Source organism: Musca domestica, unplaced genomic scaffold (genome assembly GCF_030504385.1).
Source record: "Musca domestica strain aabys unplaced genomic scaffold, Musca_domestica.polishedcontigs.V.1.1 2, whole genome shotgun sequence".
NCBI lineage: Eukaryota > Metazoa > Arthropoda > Insecta > Diptera > Muscidae > Musca > Musca domestica.
The window spans coordinates 11226739-11236099 of NW_026712249.1; the positions used below are offsets into that span (position 1 = coordinate 11226739).

Here is a 9361-nt window from a genome sequence, read left to right on the forward strand (position 1 = left end):
CTTCGGCTGGCCACCAGAACTCAAGCGCCGGCCATGGTGATGGTGTGGGCCGCCATAACAGCCAATGGTCGCTCTCCGCCCGTATTAATCAACCGTGGCATCAAAATAAATACCGAATATAATCGCGAAAACATTCTGGAGAGTGTATTAAATCCTTGGACACGCAAACATTTTGGCCGCAGACCTTGGACATTCCAACAGGACTCAGCACCATCGCACTTAGCACGCGCCACCCAAGAATGGTTACAAAATGAGGTTCCTCGCTTCATTTCCAGCGCACAATACCCTCCTGATACCGATACGTTGGACTATTGTGCCTGGTATATTTTGGAAAGCAAGGTTGGCGCTAAAAAATACCAAAGTGTCGATCACCTCAAACAAGCGCTTCGCCGGGAATGGGCCAAAATACCGCAGAGCAACATTCGGGCAGCGTGTGACGGTTTCATTGGCCGTTTGAAGGCTATTATTCGTGCCAAAGGTGACCAATTCGAACAAATCAAAACTTTTTTTAAAAATTGATGCTATTTTCGACATTTCTTGTTTTCATTCAAGAAAATAAAAAAAAAAATTAAAAAAATATGGTGTTTGACTTTAAGGGGAATTTTCGACTCGAACCACAATTTACAAATCGTGAAATGTGTATCATATCGTTTTCGAAAAGATGGAATAATTTTACTGCCCTGGTATCTTCTAATTTTTTACTATTCCAAACTTCCAAACTTAGGACGATTTCGATACAGACTATTTGCCCTTAAATATAACCGAAATATAATTCAAATTATTTTTTTCTTTCCGATGAGAGAAAGTACCCAATCTAAATTAATATAATAATTTATAATTTCATAAAAAACAGCAACCAAAAATAGCACCACTTCCAGGAATAAACATAATTTATTTTCTTCTGTATTTCGAATGGAAAATTTTGGGTGCGTCCAAAAGTTCATTCAAACACAAACAATAAAAATAATGTCAACGCATTAGCATCTGCGAATCGATTTCTTTTCTGTTTGCTTTCTCATTTGCCTAATTAAATCGTCGTCGTCGTCGCCGCATGAATGATCTATTTGATATTGGAAATATTTGAAAAAATAGAAAACGAAATCGAAAAAAGTTAATAAACCTATCACTTTTACTACACCACTTTGCTACAAACTAATGCGGAATTCGAAGGACAACTTATTTATTCCATGTCGGTTTGTTTTGATTAGTTCACACCCAAGAGAACTAGTTTCTGATAGGCAATTGCTCTCTAGACACCCAGTCGATATCAAATTATTTGAATTTAAATTTCGAAAATATCATCATCATCATCACAAGAAAATACCGGTATAATATGCATCTGAATCGTTTGGAATATCTCAAATGGGCCATAAAGAAGGCAGCAACTTTAAAGTGGATTGGATGATTTTTTTCTTTGATTCCTCGGCCGGTATAGAAAACAGTTCCGTACGAATTGATATATTTTATATCCATAATAAAACCCAACTGGATTCTCCAAAATAAAAATATTCATATTTAATTCAATATAGATTCTGTTAAAGATAATTTCATTGTTTATAGCGTGTCAATTTTCAAATTAAGAGACAAGTTTCATTATTGATATTCATATAGAGGTGCCTTTATGGGTTCCTCAAAAAAAAAAAAAAAAAAAAATATAAAGAAATCATAAAACCAGTATATAGTCGCCGGGGATGAAATATGGGAGACCCCACCCATTTTATGTCAGAACATAACTCAATATTGGTAACAGCCTTTATAAATAATAAGAATTCAAAAAAAAAAATAAATAAAATAAATTAATGAATAGAAGTTGTAGAACTTAAATGGAATGTACGACTAAAGCTTAAAAAATACTTGGAATTGAAATTTACCTTATATCTGGACTATACCAAAAATTGGACCGACATGACCCATTTCTTAAATCAATGATTCAGGAAGTAATCTAAAGCTCTCTTTAAATTTTCAAAGCTCTATATTAAATGTTGTGAAATATATCTCAAAATTTTAAGCTTCCTTTGTGTGTGGTTAAGGCTGAATAAAGCCCCAAAAAAATTGAATCTTTTTTGGTTTTAATCTGTAAACCGAGTACTACAAAATTAACTTGGAACTTTTTATAACCCGATTGGCTATTGGAAGTTATAAGAAAATGGAAAATTTCAAATTGACATAGAAATTATTAGAAGATATAGAGCGAATACGGAAAAAAACTTTAAATTAGCCGAGAATAAATAGTTCTCCAAGGAATTTCAATATTAAAAAAATGGATCTTAATCAAAAAAATTGGAAGATAAGGAAACTTTCCTCTTACATTTAGAATACTTTGTGATGTTAACATTCAAAACACCAATACATACGTCCTCCACTTTTAGGTCCTCTTTCATAATCTACAGGATATCTTCTGTAAGTATTTATGTGTAGCTACACTCGTAAGTTATGCTTTGCGACTGACCTATGCTATTGAATCCCTTAAAGATTTTTTCTATCGGATTTATACACGTGAATTTTTTTTAAATGTTCTTTCCTTCAGATCAATACTCGTGGATTTTTCTCCATCGGATTTATACTCGTGGATCTGTAGTCGTGAATCCTCTTAAAAAATTCCATTGGATCTATACTCGTGGATTTATTTTTTTTTTTGAGATTTTTTTTCTACGGTATTTTTGAATTTTTTAAAAAAATATTTTTTATCTGATCTATACTCGTTGATTTTTGTTTTTTATCGAATCTATATTCGTGGATTTTTAAAAAAAATATTTTTTATCAGATCTATACTCGTGGATCTTTTTAAAAAAATATTTTTTATCAGATCTATACTCGTGGATCTTTAAAAAAAAATTGCTATTGGATCTATAGTCGTGGACTTTTTAAAAAATGTTTTTTTTTTTTTTTTATCGGATCTATACTCGTGGATTTAAAAAAAATGTTATTTATCGGATCTATACTCGTGGATTTTGTTTTTTATCGAATCTATACTCGTGGATTTTTAAAAAAATATTTTTTATCAGATCTATACTCGTGGATCTTTTTAAAAAAAATTCTATAGGATCTATAGTCGTGGATCTTTTTAAAAAAATTTCTATAGGATCTATAGTCGTGGACTTTTTAAAAAAATTTCTATGGGATCTATAGTCGTGGATTTTTTAAAAAAAATGTTTTTTTTATCGAATCTATACTCGTAGATTTTTTTAAAAAAATATTTTTTATCGGATCTGTACTCGTGGATTTTCTTAAGATTTTTTCTCTCGAATTTATACTTGTGGACTTTTTAAAAAATATTTTTTTATCGGATCTATACTCGTGGATTTTTTAAAAAATGTTTTTTAATCGGATCTATACTCGTAGATTTAAAAAAAAAAAATTGACGGATCTATACTCGTTGATTTTCTTAAGATTTTTTTCTCTCGGATTTATACTCGTGGACTTTTTAATTTTTTTTATCGGATCTATACTCGTGGATTTCTTAAGATTTTTTTCTCTCGGATTTATACTCGTGGACTTTTTAAAAAATATTTTTTTAACGGATCTATACTCGTGGATTTTTTAAAAAACAAATTTTTATCGGAAATTTACTCGTGGATTTTTCTTAAGATTTTTTTCTCTCGGATCTATACTCGTGGATTTTTTTAAGATTTGTTTCTCTCGGATTTATACTTGTGAATTTTTCAGAAATTTAGATTTTTTCCGATATCCGATGGATATGGATTTTTTAAAGGTTTTTTTTCTATCGGATCTATACTCATGGATTTTTTAAAGACTTTATTCAATTAAATTTCTTTCTTGGATTTTTTTAAGTATTTCTTCTGTTGTGTATTTTTTAAATATTTCTTCTGTCGTGGATTTTTTAACAGATTCTTCTGTTGGAACGATATTCGTTTTTTTTTTATTTCTTCTGTCGGATCCATACGCGTGGATTTTTTTCAGAATTGTTACTATCAGACCTATACTCATGATTTTTTAAATATTGTTTCTATCGAGTCTAAATTCGGAACTATACTCGGGGATTTAAAAAAAGAAAACTTGTCGGATTTATACTCGAAGATTTAAAAAAAAATTTTTAGATTTATACTCGGGGACTTAAAAAAAAATTTTGGATTTATGCTGCGGGTTTTTTTACAGATTGTTTTCTATCGGATCTGGATTTTTTGTAGTCGTGATTTTTTTTCTATTTCTATAAACCGTGAATTTTTTAGAATATTTTTTGTCATCATAATGCTAAATATATAAGAAATTTACTACTAATAGACCTATTTATAAATATTTTTGTCGTCCTAAGAGCCAAATGAAAAATTCTTAAGAATATATTTTTATCATCAGATTTTATTTTTTAGTTATCTTCAGACCTATGTTTGTATGAGTTTTTTTTTAAGAATATGTTTCCACTGTCAAACCTATAGAATAAGATTCTTTCTAGCACCTTCTGAGATGTACTTGTAGATTTTTCGAATTTTATTTTAAAATTTTTATAATCACCATAAAATATTCCTAAAAAATCAGAATTATAGCTTTGGCAGAGGTACAAAAATATTATTTAAATATCATTAACTTATTATAAGAAACTTATAACAAATTTATTTTTCTTAAAAAATCACAAACACAACTCGGGTGGTACTGGAAAAATATTTTAAAAATGTTGAAAAATCAACAAGAGTATGACTCTGTTCTTAAAAATCCAAGAACATCACCAAACTATGAAAACAAAATTATTGAAACTCATATTGACCTGCTTCCACTCTCAAAAGTATTTCAACAGATCCGAGCTTATGCTAATCACTATATCACACAACCCCGGTGGATCGAAATATTCAAGAAATAGATTAGATATAATCAATTCTTAAAAAAAAAACAATATCTTTCGTTTAAAATGTCAAAAAATTAATATTCAAACTCGTGTTTATAAATTAGTTCAATGCCTCATGAATGCTATGTCGTCCCAAACATAGCAAGAAATAGAACAAATATTGCATATGTTTTCAGAAAATTCAACGATTTTTTTATACAGGAATTAAAACAACATTTAAGGTCAACGTATGTTTCTGCATATATTTATTATGGGTTAATTCGTTATATCTGATCTTGAGATGGCTGTTCTAAATCTATTTAAGTTTAAATGAAGAAGAATAATAAACAAAAAAATATATTTTTTTAAGTTGAGGAAAATAAACAAATAAAAAAATTAACAAATTTTCAAAGTTTTTCAACTTTATTTACTTTGGTTGAGGATCAGGAAAAAAAGGTGAGATATATTTTCTATTATTAAGGAAACTTTCCCTTAAATTACAAAAATTATAACCAAAAATCATGAATTAAAATAATATTCAAAATCAGTGGAAAATTTTAGAAATCAATTTATGTTGTATCTTGAGCACAGCCCCACGATATCACTAACTGAAATCCGTTTTATTTTCGTCTTTATTTTTGTGCTTTTATTCTTTATCTCTTTCTAAACCATAAAAGTAGCCAAATTTTTTAAAGGAATTATCTCCAGGATTATATTTTTTATTAATTCCAAGAATTTAAATTAATAAAAACCAGAGTTTTGTTTTTTCGGTTGTTGTATCTTCGATTTCGTCCAAAGCATTAAATTTTAGTTTTATTCTCTGTCTCTTGGAGGGGAAGAAAATAATGACAGGCAGAAATGTTTGAACACAAATTCACCACATTCTATTAGTGAGTGTCGGTATGAATGTGTGCGAGCAGTGTTTAACATGGATGGAGAACACACAAAATGCCCATTAGATGGAGTGTTGTCAATGCTGCTGAGTAAAAAACGTTAGAAATAAGTTTTGCTCCAAAAATTGTTTGCATTAAGAAAAAAATACGAAAAAATTAAAAAAGAGACGAATATTCACGATGTATAATTTGAGATTTGGAGCACACAATTCTTAAGCGAAAAGTCCACCTTAAAATTTTAGATTCGTTCCAACAGTTCATGTAAGGCCTTTTTTGTACCCAAAAAATTCACAATTTCTTCAGTTCAAAAAATTTTTAATCAAAACTTCACACAGCGCAGTAAATGTTCAGATTTGAAGGTTTTATATATTTTTAAATTTTTTTGCCTTTTTTGAAAAGAATAATGGGAAAATGGTTGCATTTTACAACAAAAAGTCTTTAATATCTTTCATTTTGAAATTTACCGATTAAGATATTAAGTTAAATTTTTCTGTCCAAAACTATTTTATCGTCTTCATAGGTAAACCCTAGAAACCATCAGTGCTTCAATATCAAATTTCAGAATTTCAGGTCTATACCTTCATAATATACAAATTTAGCAACAATAACTATACATCTCCCCATTCTAGTTACCAACAACGAACAAATGTAGTACGCATTCGGGAAACCACCACTAGATATAAAATTTCGGGATTTCCAAAAAGCAAATTTAGTGGCATTTAGTTCCTTTTGTAAAGTAAAAGTACGCATTTTAAAAACAACCTCCATATCTCAACCTCAGATACCAACAGTGACTTTAATAACAAATTTATATATTTATTTATATTTAATACCATTTTACATAATTATAGTACGGACATCCAAAACCAACTCCTTCTCTCAACCACAGACAGCAATAGTGATATTAATATCAAATTTCAGAATTTCAGGTCTATTCCTTATCCCCAATACAAATTTAGTGTTTTTCGTACAATTAAAGTACACATTTCCAAAACCACATCCATATCTTAATTGCAGATCAAACAGACATCTCAATATAAAATTTCAGGATTTTAAATATATTCCTTTTAAACTATTTTAAATATATTCCTTTATACTTTTTCTAAACTTCCTTTATTTCCTAACCACAGACACAAACAGGGGCATATATAAAAAATTTGAGGATTCTAGCCCTATCCCTTTACCCATATTTAGTACCATTTAGTACTTTTCGAACAACAATAGTAGGTATTTCCCAACCACCACCAATCCCTTCTCCCTATCCCTTCAACCAAGACCAAATTTAGTACCAACTCCATATGTCAAGGCTACACATGAACAGGGACAAATACAAATTTTCCGGATTTCAGATCCATTCTTCCGTCCCTGCCTTCGTACTATTTAGTACTTTTGGTGACATTATAGTGTCATTTCTAAAATCTCCTCTGTATCTCAATTCCAGTTAGCAACAGAGACCTCAATATCAAATTTTAGGATTCCGAAATATGAAATCCATATGTCCACTTCCAGCACTATTTGCTTACCCAATACCAAATTCTGCCAACTATAGTACTATTCAGTACTTTTCGTGCACTTGTAGTATACATTTCCAAAAACATCTTCATATTTTAACCACTGACACCAACAGTGACCTCAATAGCAAATTTCAGAATTAAAGCTCTATTTATTCACCCAATACCAAATTAAGTACTATTTAGTACTTTTCTCACAATTATTGTACACATTTCCAAAACTAACTCTATATCCCAAAGCAAGATACCAACAGAGACCTCAATGTCAAATTTCGGGACTCCAGCGTTATCATTTTACACAATACCAAAATTAGTACCATTTAGCCGTTTTCGGACAACTATAGTACGTTTTTCCAAACCACCGCCAAATGTTAACCACAGATACCATTAGTAAACCAAATATAAAATTTCAGTATTTTGTATATATCTCGTAAATCAAGACCGAATTTAGTGCCATACAGTACTTTTCGTACAATTATAGTACACATTTTCAAAACCACCTCCATATGTCCAGGTTACACACGAAGAACGACCGTAACACAAAATTTCAAACTGCAAGCACTATATGTTCACCCATTACCAAAACGTAACAAATATAGTACAATTTAGTACTTTTCGTGCACTTATAGTACACATTTCGAAAACCACCTTTATATTTTAACCACAAACACCAACAGTAACCTCAATATCAAATGTCTGAATTTCAGTTCTATTCCTTTACCCAATACCAATAATAACATTAAGATTAAATAATGAATTAAGAAGCTTAGTACCATTTTAGAACTTTTCGTAACCTTAAAGTTCGAATATCTAAAAACTCCTTGGTATAGCTATCCTGAACTCCATCAGCGAATCTCATTCAAAATTTCTAGCCAATTCCGTTCGTCCAATACAAAGTTTTTAATCTTTAGCACATTTTTGTACTTGTCGTGCCCTTTTAGTACGAGTTTCCAAAAACGCAGCCCAATCACTCGCCCACGCACCCAGACTGACCTCGTGCAAAATTTCAATATTTTAGCTTCAGCTGTTACGCTTCAGTTACTTCACTTACGTTTTCGCTATTATTTTAATATGCTTAAAATCTGAGTGAGAATCTTCCTCAATACTTCAGTTTTTGGAAAAAGTGTCAAAACAAGAAATATTCTACATCAAATATCATTGTGAATCTCCGAACAAAAGAAATTTGTATCCTTAGCATTTCCCATAAAATTTCATCAATGATGGTTTATAAAAAACTTTGCAAATTTCAAATTATTAAGCTCCTCTCGAAAGAGAAAAAACACCTGAATCATAAACATATGATCTTTTCCTTAACAAACCTTATTTTATTTGCCATATTTCGAACTCTTCCAAATTCACTGCAAATTTCTTTATAATTTCAATGTTCAACAGTCTGAGTTGCCAAGCCAAACTTTTCTAAGACCTTCTAATATAACCTCAAACTTATACAAATGGACCCCAATATTTTGGTATATATTTCACAACAAATAGAGAACTTTAGATTAGTATAAGAATCAATACTTTTTATATTTCTTTCTCTGAACTTTTGTTGTCTTTTGTTAGCATTGTTTATATGGTCTCGAAATATTAAATCTTATACCAAAAATTAATTTCCATATCCAAACCGGTAATCCACACATAGCGTATTTTTTATTTATTATTATTATTATTTTTTTTTTTTCGAAAAACCCTACCTGACACGAACTGCGACTTTCTGAAGCATTAAACAACATTTGTCCATAAAGGGAAAAACCGCCCAATTAGCATCACTTATTAGAAATTTAATTGAGAAACCCCAGAGAGCGAAATAATGTTAGATCGATCATTAGGCACCACTACCAAGACAAGCCATAGCCATGTTATCAGCTAAATACATAGATTAACTAACAGTGGTCATTTAGACAACATAAGCAACAGGCAAATTAATCAATGCTTTAACAACACATGGAGATAAAGATAACAGACCCCTTATGTTGTGAGAGAGTAATTAAGAGAGACTTAAATGGCTGAACAGACAACAGAGAAGATAATTACAATTGGTGTTTCAAATCCCAATGCACATTAGCCATTATATACCTCGGGAAACGAGAAGAAGAACAACAACATAACAAACTAACACCACCACCACCACTGCTATTGACAACATGGCCTAACAGCAGCGGAAAACACATATCACAGAT

At 30.4% G+C, this 9361-nt stretch overlaps 1 protein-coding gene across 2 annotated transcripts in view; it reads right to left on the reverse strand.

Moving 5' to 3' along the window:
- Positions 1 to 9361, reverse strand: part of LOC101888941 (serine/threonine-protein kinase S6KL) — a 166384-nt gene that overhangs the window by 89228 nt on the left and 67795 nt on the right. The gene's annotated exons all lie outside the window — the stretch shown is intronic.